Raw genomic sequence first — 13,191 nt, 5'->3', positions numbered from 1 at the left:
AGTATGCATTTTGAACTCTTTCTTTCTATAGTCAAATTTATATAAATAATATAGGAATTAATTCTTTTCATTCAAGAATAAGAAGAGCTTTAATTTGCTAAAATTTAAAATGGTTGTGGTTTCAGTGTAGTTTTAATTAAGGTAATATTATCTGAGAAGTTCTGAAAAATGTGTGAAATATTAATAAATTAAGATGAGATACAAATTCTTAATTTTAGTACCACTGGTTGAGTTGGTACCAGTGCAGGTATCTGTCTAGGTTAAAATTGCATTATAAAATTTTAAAGTTAACATATGTTATCATGTTTCACTTCCTTTCTATACGGTTTATATGATTGAACTTTTCTTATTTATAAACTCTACATCCTTCATGCAACATTTTATGTTATTTTGTAAATTACTAGATCGACTTGCTTGCTGAAAATATCCAAGATGCATATGCTGAGGCTGCTAGTATTGCTGAACAGGTCTCTATATATTTTGTTTGTTCTTGCAAACTATGACAATTATTTATTTACCTTTCTGCAAATGCAACTGAACATACCTCTTTCAGCACAAAAAGGTCAACATCTTATGCATCTACCTATTGAAACTTAGGTTAAATCAGTAAAAATTGACCAAATTCTCCAATTTAAATATGTTCGTAATTGATATATGTAAATATAAAGCTGAACATGTTTACCTTCTTGGTTGTTCTATTGAGATTTTGTTGGTAGTTAACTGGACATACCTATTCCACGACATTACTATAATGTTCACCAATTCATGTGTTTTTACAAGATGCTTGCAAGCATGATAGAAAAATTAGAGGAATTCCACCAGTAACGAAAAGCAACTCAAAATGAACCAAAACGGGCCGATCATCACGTGCTTGGCTTGTAGGAAGAGCTACTCTTGCTCCAAATGCATCAAGAAATGGTCAGTCACAATGTTTACATGGTCAAGATTAACTCGAGTTGTTTTGGTGCCATAATTCATATAGTCATTTTTATTTGGATAACCACAAACTTTAGACACATGGTGTTTTTGCATAATATAACCATATGTTTAATCGATACGATATGCATAATATAACCATATGCCTGGTTTTTTTACTAAAAACTGTGGACCCAAATTCCGATGCATTGGTTATTTATTAAATTTCCCTTCACTAACCTCATTGCGGGTTCTTTTTTATCATTTGTAATGTTTACTGGCTGGTTGCACATGTACTGGTCTGTCCAGGTCTAAATATGTTAGGATAATTTTAGAAGGCAATTAGTTTTTTTTCATAAAACTAAAAGGAATATATATTTAAAAAAAAAATTATGATCCAATTACAAAGAGCAACATTAGGATGCTATAAAGGAGTCGAGCTCGTGCTAGCCGACAGTTTATTAGAGGGACAAATTTCAATGTTCTTTTAACTTACATATGTACAGGTTTTAACTTTTCACATGGACTTCTGAGCAAAAGTTGGGTGAGACCGTTTTCATACCAGCATGTTGCCCTTATTGAGTTAGGAATCTAAAGGTATGATCAATAGAGGCTGGGCTGAAATAATTTAAATTTTATTCTGCATTTGAATTGAAATCTGACAAAAGTACATTTTGTATCAATTGTAGTTATGCATAGAGCTGGCACTTAGCTATGTCTCCTGTGAGGTCAGGGAGTATTGAAATGCAGACATCGATTAAGTATTAGTCTTAGTTTCTTTTATATAAGTCTACATTCTGGTTTTGTTTTTATCATATAGGAAAATTACATAAAAGAAATTAGTGTTTAATTAGTGCTGAGTGTTAGGATAATGCTGCTCAAATTTGCAAAACCATCAAATATAAGAAGGTGAGGGCCTTTTAATGGTTGACGTGTAACTCAAAAAAGGTTCATTTTGAGCCTTTTACATAGTTTTATGTACCTTTATTTTCAAGGTTTCTGTATTTGATTCTATTTTTCTTGTTTTCTAAATGATTTATATTTTTCTAAGGAGAATCTGTATTTCTAATGATGCGTGCTTGCCTTATTGCAGACATAGTACACTACTTTGTAGATGCCAAGCTCGACTTTTCTATAGTCAAATGACAAGGATGTAACTTTTTTTTTATTTTGATGTAATGAGCAGTTACCTAAAAATAATTACTTGTAGGTCTATATATGCATGAATGAAATCATAACTTGCTAAATAAAACTTGTCAAACATTTGTACTGATTATCACTTGCATTGAATTTATCATTTCAGGAGATTTATTCAAGCAACACTAGCCTCTTCTCAGGTATTATAGTATGCTAATTTCTGAAAATGTTTCCTGCTTTGATTGCTTAATCAAGTTTAAACTAGTATTTCATTATACCTATCCTTATTTGTGTGACCATAATTATATGCAAAGCATTTTTTATTAATTCAAATTGCACCTCATATCATTATTGTATTTGCATTGATGCCTACTAATTGTGTTTGTGATCATCATCGAACATTAGTTTATCTTAGCAATCCTAGTTTTAAATTACAATGGTATGGCCATGTTAGTCCTGGGTACCAATATGTACTTTACATCCAAGATTTTATTATGTCTGCAGCAAGGTAGAGTACAATTTTTAGTAACTTATTACATTTTTGCAAAATGCATTTCCAAACTAATAATAATAATATAATTCTCATGATTTATTTTCTTAATATTGTAGGTGACAGACTCGATAATTTCACATGAATGTTTTCTTAATATTGTAGGTGGCAATCTACCTTCAACTTGAACCAGACCTTTTAGTGTCCGAAAGTGCACATTTTGGTGAATTTACAACTTCTAGCATATCAACAAACTAGGTGGTAACTTATTATGTGAATTTTTGTTAACTCATAGCATAGTGGGTAAATTTTGAGTATATTAGTAGTGTGCAAGCACACAATACTGTGTTGTAAAGGGTTTTTCATCTTCTTTTGATACAATGTGTTGATTATATTAATGATTTATGCTTATTAAATGTTTTGCAATCTCTTTTCTCAATGTGTTTTCTATTGATTTGTAAGATGTGTTATCAGTTTGAATGTGAATTGGGGATTGTAAAGGAATATTGGGTTGGTACCGGGAGAATTATCCAATGAAAGCATTTTGGTACAAAAAAAAAGGAGGCTAGTATTTCCAGGGGTATTTTCATGAAAAAAATGCACGAAACCATTCAAATAATAGCACCAACATCTGACCAGGTGGGGCCCACTTTTGTTGGCCATGAATTTGCTGGGGTGGGTCCTCGATAAACTGCCCTTGAAAATACTCAAGTGGGTCCCAGGGGTGTCACCCTTGGAAATGTTCAAGTGGGACCCATGTTCCCTCCCCTTGAAAATAATCTGGTGGGCTCCACGATGCTCCCCTTGAAAATAATGTAGACAGTGGTCAAATTTGAAAGTATTTCCAACGGCCCTTTTTTCAAGGGTAGTCTCTTGAAAAAAGCTAGAAAAGAGTATTTCCAACGGTCCCCTTGGAAATACTGACTATTTCCAAGGAGGGTATTATCAACGGTAGTATTTTCAAGGGTAGCGCTTGAAAATGGCGATTTTTGGACTTTTTTCAAGGGTAATCCCTTGGAAAAAGCCATTTTCGGGAGCATGAAAAAAGAGTGAATTCTAGTAGTGTCACCCTTATTAGTATAGGTGAACAGTACCAAATATTTCCAAGATTATATATATTTAGAAGGCCTTCTCTGACATTTCTTCTCTCCATAAGGCCATGTTTGGATGTATAGGTTTATGTAGGAATCAGTGAGAATCAGATCTCCTGCCTCCTGGGGTGTAGGAAATTCTTGCCCCCAGAGTCACTGCGGAGTGGGCCTGTTAGAAATCTCCTATTAGAAACTGCAAATGGCTCATTTACTTTTAACGTTATGCAGTTTCTAATCTTAATGTGACCCGATTAATTAAGTCATAAATAGATCGTTCTATAATTAGAGCATTAGATCTGTGATTAATCTTAAGCGTTGAATTGGTATATGATGGACGTACCAGATTTAGAGTTAAATGTTATATAAAGGATTGGGTCCTCTCTCTCCCTGCCAAGAGTCGCATTCTTCCCCATCAAGAAACGCATAAAGAAATAGGGTTAGAGAGAGAAACTGAATTCTGAGAAGAAGAGTAACCGTCAGGAGTCAGAAGAAAGAAGATGGCAGCCATTACATCTTCCGCTGTTAATCAAGGTATGTCATCTTAAACAATAAATCATATTAAGTTTTGTTTGTGAAATATTCGGTATTGGTGATCTTTGGGCTGTTAATTGAATTGTTCATAATTTTTTGAGAAACTGACAGCAGCTGTCAGGGTATTAAATTAAAAAGGAAAAATATAGTGTCATCAATTACAACCGATCATGCCCATAGGCTCTGAAAAAACAAAAATGCTATCTCTTCACGTAGAGACCCCTCACTACTAAAAATATAACTTCATCCCCTCCCGGGGACTACACATGAAAAATTTCCCAAAATAAAGGAAACCACCTTTTACCAGTAAAATCTGAATTGTTAACAGAAAAAATTCCACATCCTAATTTCCTGCACAATGCCCTCAGCGACCGCCTTAGGAGGTCTAGTTTTTTCTCTGAAAATTCTTGCATTCCTCTCCTTCCAAATATGCCAAGCCACACAGATAAAGCTAGCTGCCCATTCCTTTTTTTGTATTGAGCTGCATCTTTTAACCATTCCCCAAGATCTGTTCCATAGTTCATCCTAATTATGCCCGATTTTGTAGATTTTGTAACCCAGCAACTGTTGCGTGTGGAACCAAATAGCTGTGGCCTCGGGGCACAGGAACAGAAGATGCACTATTGATTCTACTGGACAATTTCGGCACATGGGGCACTGCCGTCCAAAGTTCATACCCCTTCTAGCAAGGACCTCTCTTGTAAGCAACTTGTCATGCAACAAGAGGTAGGCGAATTGTTCATAATTAATCATGAAAGATCTCAAAGAAAAGAAGATTTTACATTTGGTATCAGAGCCACCAATCAATAACTGAATATTTCCTATGATTGCAATTGATCTATTCTGTGCTTTACTCATGATGTTTAATCAAGTCCTGCGCATGCTTCACAAAAAAAGGGTGTAACTTTTGATCCGTCCGTCGGATCGGGCTGAAATTTTGACATGAACTCCACAGCCCAAAGGCCGAAACGAAACAATCTATAGATTATTTTCGCCCATCGTGGGTTCAGATTCGCAATCCGACCGTCGGATATAGAGTTTTCGAACTTTCTTTACAATTTCAGAGTTTTTAGGGTCTTTTCGTGCATCATTTACTGTTTTGACTTTGCACGATTAAAGTTTACTGGTACAAAATAATTGTTTGAAATTTGGGCATAAAAGTAATTGTTCTGTGACTGATTGTTTTGCATAAAGTATGTGTTATAAGTCATTTATGCACATGAGATTTATGATTTTGTTAATCACCAAAGTGGTCAAAATCAGAATAATCATTTAGTGCATAAGTGACATAATGATTATTGATAGAAATTGCCAGTTATAATAATACCAATTAAAACTGGCGTCACTAATGATAGAACCTGAGAACTTACCCAAAGGAAAGTCTTGTTCTATAACTAGTTGACATGATGAGGTTTAATAGATATTTTGATTAAATAAATATTGATCATCCAAAGATGTCAGTTCTATTTAATTGAATATATTTATTACTTACTTATGTTTTGGTATTTAATTATGTTAAGTATAAGATAGTATCTACCCAAAGGAGTGCTATATTATACTATTATGTATATATCTGAATCGCGTTAGTTATGAGCTTATAGTTATTTCATTTTTTAATCAAGTAGTTCCCATGAATACACATGCTTCATCTGTTACATTGTTCACTGGTGTTAATTTTTCTGAATGGAGAGAACAAGTCAATTTCCATTAGGTGTTCAGGATCTTGACTTGGCACTCCTTGAGGATAAACCTGCTGCTCTTACAACAGCTAGTACTGAGGCAGAAAAATCACACCATAAAGCATGGGAACGCAGTAACAGATTGAGCCTTATGTTTATTAAGATGACTGTTGCTAACAACATCAAGTCAACAATTCCACAAATAGAAAGTGCTAAGGAATATATGCAGTTTGTGGAAGAGCATTTTCGTTCAGCTGATAAGTCACTCGCTGGTACTCTTATGGTAGAACTCACGACCATGAAGTTTGATGGGTCGCGAACTATGCAAGAGCACATTATAGAGATGACTAATCTTGCAGCAAGGTTAAACTCCCTGGGACTTACAGTAGAGGATTCTTTTCTTGTCCAGTTTATCCTGAACTCGCTACCTTCTGAATATGGACCTTTTCAGATTAACTATAACACTATAAAGGATAAGTGGAATGTTAATGAATTGGCCAGTAGACTTGTTCAGGAAGAAGGACGTTTGAAAAATCAAGTGAATCACTCAGTAAGTTTTGTGAGTAATAAAGCTGGTAAAGAAAAGAAAGAAAAATCAAGTCATTTCAAGAAGAAAAAGACACCTGCTAAGAATGGGCAGGATAAGGAAAAGAAGGAACTAAAGGATGTTCAATGTCATTTCTGTAAAAAGAAAGGACATTATCAAAGTGACTGTCCGAAAAGGATAGCTTGGTTCGAAAAGAAAGGTAATTATCTATCTTTCGTATGTTTTGAATCAAATTTAGTTGAAGTTCCTATTAATACATGGTGGCTTGATACTGGTGCTACAACTCATGTTTCCAATAATATGCAGGGATTTCTTATGATCCGAACTATAAATCCAAATGAAGATCGTTTTCTCTTTATGGGAAACGGAATGAAATCCTCAATTGAAGGCATTGGGACTTATCGTCTAATTCTAGAAAGTGGATATGTATTAGACTTATACAGTACCCTTTATGTACCTTCATTATCTAGAAACCTTATTTCCGTAAGTAAGTTGGATATTTCTGGTTTTAGATGTATGTTTGGATCTAGAATGTTGGTTATGGTATTCTAATTGATGGTTTATATAAATTGAAACTGAATGACACTTATGCGAATTCCTTGCTGAATGTAGTAAATAATGTTGGATGCAAACGTAGCATGTTGAATGAAAATTCTGCTTTCTTGTGGCATAAAAGACTAGGTCATATATCCAAAGAAAGAATGATGACTGATGAGATTAGTAAGTAATGAAATTTTGTCAAATTTGGACTTTAGTGATCTAGAATTATGTGTGGATTGTATTAAAGGTAAACAAACCAAACATAATAAGAAAGGAGCCACTAGAAGCAGCCAGCTTCTTGAAATAATACACACTGATATTTGCGGACCTATGGACACTCTAGCCTTTAACGGAGAAAAGTATTTCATCACTTTTATTGACGATTTTTCCCGTTATGGTTATGTCTATTTGCTTCATGAAAAATCTCAATCTGTGAATGTCCTTGAGACGTTTGTAAAGGAAGTTGAGAGGCAATTAGATAAAAAGGTGAAAATCATAAGGTCTGATAGAGGTGGTGAATATTATGGCAAATATAATGAGTCAGGCCAGTGTCCAGGTCCATTTGCAAAATTCCTCGAAAGTCATGGCATATGTGCGCAATACACAATGCCAGGTACACCACAGCAAAATGGTGTAGCAGAAAGGCGCAATAGGACGTTAATAGATATGATTAGGAGTATGATGTCAGATTCTACACTACCTAAGAATTTGTGGTCGTATGCTCTCAAAACCGCTAATTATTTGTTGAATAGGGTTCCTAGTAAAGCTGTTCAAAAGACTCCTTTTGAGTTATGGACTAACAGGAAACCTAGCTTAAGACACCTGCATGTTTGGGGTTGTCCAGCGGAAGCGAGAATTTATAATCCACATGAAAAGAAATTAGATTCTCAAACGATCAGTGGGTACTTTTTAGGTTACCCTGAGAAATCTAAAGGGTATGTGTTTTACTGTCCTAATCATAGTCCAATAATTGTAGAAACTGGTAATGCAAGATTCATTGAGATTGGTGAAGTCAGTGGGAGTACTAGAAGAGAAATAGTAGAAATAAAGGAAATAAGGGTAAATGTTACATTGCCTAGAATAGTTCCTCCATCTACTATTACTCCAAATGTTGTTCCAGCTGTTGTAGAACAGCATGATGATAATGAACAACATATAAATGAAGAAGTACTTCCTGAAGGAAATGACTTACATAATGCTGATATGCATGAACCACAACAAGTAGCATTAAGAATATCTCAAAGAGATCGTAGGTCAGCTATTTCTAATTATTATGTGGTTTATATGCAAGAATCAGATTATGATATAGGAATCAATAAGGATCCAGTTTCGTTTTCACATGCTGTAGAAAGTAAAGAGTCAAAGGAATGGATTAATGCCATGAAAGAAGAACTGAAATCCATGCAATAGAATGAAGTTTGAGATCTGCTCAAACCTGTACTAGACCGGATATCAGTTTTGCGGTCGGTATGTTAGGGAGGTATCAAAGTAATCCAGGAAGGGAACATTGGCAAGCTGCAAAGAAAGTTTTGAGGTACTTACAAGGCACGAAAGATTACATGCTCATGTATAGAAGATCCAATGAATTGGAGGTGATTGGATATAGCGATTCAGATTTTGCTGGATGCATCGATACTAGAAAATCGACTTTTGGTTACCTGTTTATGTTTGCTCAAGGTGCCATATCATGGAAAAGTGCGAAACAGACTATCGTTGCTTCATCTACTATGGAGGCAGAATTTGTGGCATGTTTTGAAGCCACAATTCATGCATTATGGTTGCGGAACTTTATTTCAGGACTTGCGGTTGTCGACACCATTAGCAAGCCGCTGAAAATTTATTGTGATAACTCTGCAGCAGTGTTTTTCTCAAAAACGACAAGTACTCTAAAGGTGCCAAACATATGGAACTGAAGTATCTTGTTGTGAAAGATGAGGTTCAGAAACAAAGAGTGTCAATCATGCACATCAGGACAGAACTTATGATTGCAGACCCTTTGACAAAAGGGTTACAGCCAAGACAATTTAAGGAACATGTTCAAAGAATGGGTCTTGGTTGTATTAATAATAATTGATGTGTGACATTCTGAGCTCTTTTATGTGTTTCTGATATACAATTATGTGTCTCTTGTTTTAATGTAGTAGTACATATTTTATGTAATTTTAAACAAGAAAGAGTGTTATAAAGATATTATGTTTAATCATTATGATATAAGATATTATGTTTAATCATTATGATATAAGACATTATGTGGACCATTATGATGTTTTATATAAATTATGAGTATGAATTGATGGATTGCTGGTATTGTAGTATATGGAAGGGAATGCATTGAATTAATAATGCACAACCGCCATAACTCTCAGCAATTTATCATAGTATGATGTTCAACACTTGATATTATGAATAATCGGGTCAAGTGGGAGAATGTTAGAAATCTGCTATTAGAAACTGCAAATGGCTCATTTACTTTTAACGTTATGCAGTTTCTAATCTTAATGTGACCCGATTAATTAAGTCATAAATAGATCGTTCTATAATTAGAGCATTAGATCTGTGATTAATCTTAAGCGTTGAATTGGTATATGATGGACATACCAGATTTAGAGTTAAATGTTATATAAAGGATTGGGTCCTCTCTCTCCCTGCCAAGAGTCGCATTCTTCTCCATCAAGAAACACATAAAGAAATAGGGTTAGAGAGAGAAACCGAATTCTGAGAAGAAGAGTAACCGTCAGGAGTCAGAAGAAAGAAGATGGCAGCCATTACATCTTCCGCTGTTAATCAAGGTATGTCATCTTAAACAATAAATCATATTAAGTTTTGTTTGTGAAATATTCGGTATTGGTGATCTTTGGGCTGTTAATTGAATTGTTCATAATTAATCATGAAAGATCTCAAAGAAAAGAAGATTTTACAGGGCTCGGTTACTGTTAAAGGGTTTAGGGTTAAAATAGTTTTGGGTTTAGATTTTAATGAGGACCCACTCTGCAGTGACTCTGGAGACAGGAATTTAGACGATTCGGTTCCATCGGAAGCCCAGTTATTTTACCAACAGCCGAAATTATAGGGAAAAACCAAAGAAGTCCGAACAAATAAATGTTTTCATATCTTCCTCCACGCGGGTGATCTTCTCTCTCCTGCCCTTTTTCCTCATACACATTCTATATATAAAGAACTAGATTCTATATAAATTCTCGTGGTGGAATTAATTCAAAGGTCCGAATAAATCAAGATTTAATTATTATTTTACAAAAAATTTGTAGTATATTAATTATATTTTGTACAATTTTCTCTCTTAAATATGTGAAAATTTTAAATAGAAATATATATTTTTAAAATAAATCAAGATTTCTTACAACTGAACGCTAATTTCAACATATATATCCAAATCAATCTCATGCGTACCTGAATTTATGGGTTCAATTCATGGGTTCTCACTTTTTTCAAAAGTAAGTTTTTATTTCCGTTAAATCTCATTCCGTATAATCCGTGACAAACAAACAAACTCTAAATGTGTGTTAGGAGAGGCCCTTTAGACACTCATAAGTCTTCAAAAGCGTATATGGATATATGGTGCAATATTATCTAAATGCTTACAATTTGTATTTTAACTCTCTCTTTTCAAAGTGTAAAAAATAATAGGAAAATTGGAGAAGAAGAAATTCAGACAGAATCTACGTACATCCAAAGAAGCAAACAATGTTGGCCACAGTGATATAATATTGAAGGCAATAAGAATATTTTTTTTCAATTTATATTATCTCTAAGGATCATTTCATGCAGTATGATGTATGTCACAGTCTAAAGACTAATTAGATTCTAAAACTATACTAAAAAATATATTTTGTCACATCACTACAACAAAGTAGACACTTTTTGCGAAAAAAGCGCTTTTACGACGGTCGTCCGTCGCAAAAAGTCACTTTTTTATTCTCGCAAAAAGTCATTTTTTTTATCCTCGCGAAAAGTGTCTCATTCTTGTTGTGATAATGATGATGACATTATACATTGAGGGGAAAAAAAAGAGAGAGATTTAGGAGTACATGCCTTGAGACAACTCAATGAAGATTTCTCCGTATTTCCTAAACCGCTCAACCGCTCATGCCAATTAAAAAGATGTCAATTTGTCTGCATTTATATATATACTTGATAGTATCATTTATGTTGCTCTATAAAATGTAATATAGAAAAAATGATGATAACAACTTGTAAATTTAATTTTATTAGCAAAAAAAGACCAATAATTAATGATAACAAAAATAACATTGCAATATGCTTGGACAATATATACTTCTTTCTCGTTGCCTTTATTATTGATTATTCAAACTAACTAATTTTTTTTTTTAAGATACGTCTATCAAAATTGGCAAAAGTAATAAAAAAGAAAAGAAAACAGTACCAATATTACTAACGATTACCTTTCTTTTTTTTAAGATAAAGATAAAGTCAAATGGTAATTGCGACCAGTTAAGCAATGATTTATATATGAAATATTTACTTTTTCCAAATAATCATTATTCAAAGAGTTTTATGAATCAAGTATAAGTTATTTAGGTATTGTCGAATATTACATGCGTTTTATTACAAGAAGTATGTTTCAACAAACAAAGCAACCCATATCTATATATATGCAGCTATGCGCACACAACATAAAATTGTAATTTTGTGTGCATTTCCTTTTTTCTGTTGAGAAACTTCTATCATTCTGTGCATTAAATTATTTTGTGTTGGAGTAATATATACATGAATATTTTTAAACAAAGTCAACCATACGTGTGCAATTTAATTAAAAGGTCAGAAACAAAGTTTTTCAAAAGCACGGATATATATACTTCTATTTTATTTTTTTTACAAGAAACAAAAAAAAAAAACAATATTGGAAATCTAAAAAAATCGTTCCTAGCTGGTGTAAGTATTGTACTATGAATCGAGATCTTTAATTTGACTCTTCTTATAACATTTTATTTATTTATAAAATTACATATTTTAGTTCTTGAATATAGATATCTGATATGTGATACATAAGTTTAGGAAATAAAATGATTATTGATTGAGAGCAATAAATAAACAAAAAGTCGAGAAGGAATAATGATGATATAAATAATCAGAGAGAAAGAGAGATACCTTCTGGTTATAATGTCTGAAGAATACCAAGAAAATGAAGAAAATTCTTGACCTAAAAAAGTATTTTATCTAGTGTTGCACCACATATATAAACGTCAATAAATTAAAGGATTGGTGTACATGAATTTGAGGAAGGAATTGATCTATGAAAATATTGTATTTAGAATTATGCCGCATATATAGATAAACGCTCGTGAGAAGTTGGTGTGAACTAATTTCTAGTTCAGATTATATTTATATAAGAAAGCGTGAAAGTCTATTTAGCGGTGCACCTAGATTTTGTCCTTTTGTTTTCATGTGATTATAAATTATACACCACGTGTACCTAAAATTTTGTATACAAATTTTATTCTTCTAGAAAGTGCATGAATTTGAGCCATGTACTATATCCTTTTGAATTAAATGATTTTAGTAGTTTCTTGTATCTTTAGGAATAAATAATATAATATATCATTACAATTGAATGAATTTGATGCTTTATATAAGAAAGTGCATTAATTTCAGGTGTGTACCATATCTTTAAAATTAAATGAATTTAATAGTGTAATATATCATTAGAACTAAATGACCTTTTAATAAAATATTAAGTTTTTTAGTTTTCACAATACACCTGTGCCAAAAAGGACCAAAAATAGATTGGGTCCGGATCCTCTAAAGTAACTAAATCTTTGGATTTTTGATCAAGACCGTCCGATTCGAACTGTCACTTGACATTACTTCGCAATTCGAATTGATCTCTTGAAATGTGTGCCTTATCATCGATTCAAATAAGATGGTTCTGATTTAAAACCCAAAGATTGAGTTGATCCGAACACAAATAGATTAGGGTCTTTATGGGCTTTGGATCGCATATAAATAAAAGAACGAAACACATGATCCAAATATTTAAATATTATCTGTTATAAAAGTTATTAAAGTACTTTTTCTAATGAACATTTCTATAATGTGGGACATTCATTAAATTTAATCCGAACTATAAGGTCAAAATCAAACAATTAAAATTTCCTACTATTTGTACTTATATATGATGAATGGTACAGCAAAAGATATCTCAAGAAATTTGTCCTTGCTGATCTCAAACTCATGTCAATGCTATGGAAAATAGAGATTCTGAGAGACTTTGTTGTAATTTAA

At 33.0% G+C, this 13,191-nt stretch overlaps 1 pseudogene; it reads left to right on the top strand.

Moving 5' to 3' along the window:
- Positions 1–8,399: 8,399 nt before the first annotated feature.
- Positions 8,400–8,843, top strand: LOC144544059 (secreted RxLR effector protein 161 pseudogene; annotated as a pseudogene).
- Positions 8,844–13,191: the final 4,348 nt, after the last annotated feature.

The sequence above is a fragment of the Carex rostrata genome, chromosome 26 (genome assembly GCF_964058835.1).
Source record: "Carex rostrata chromosome 26, lpCarRost1.2, whole genome shotgun sequence".
Lineage (NCBI taxonomy): Eukaryota > Viridiplantae > Streptophyta > Magnoliopsida > Poales > Cyperaceae > Carex > Carex rostrata.
This window is presented reverse-complemented; position numbering and strand designations above follow the sequence as displayed.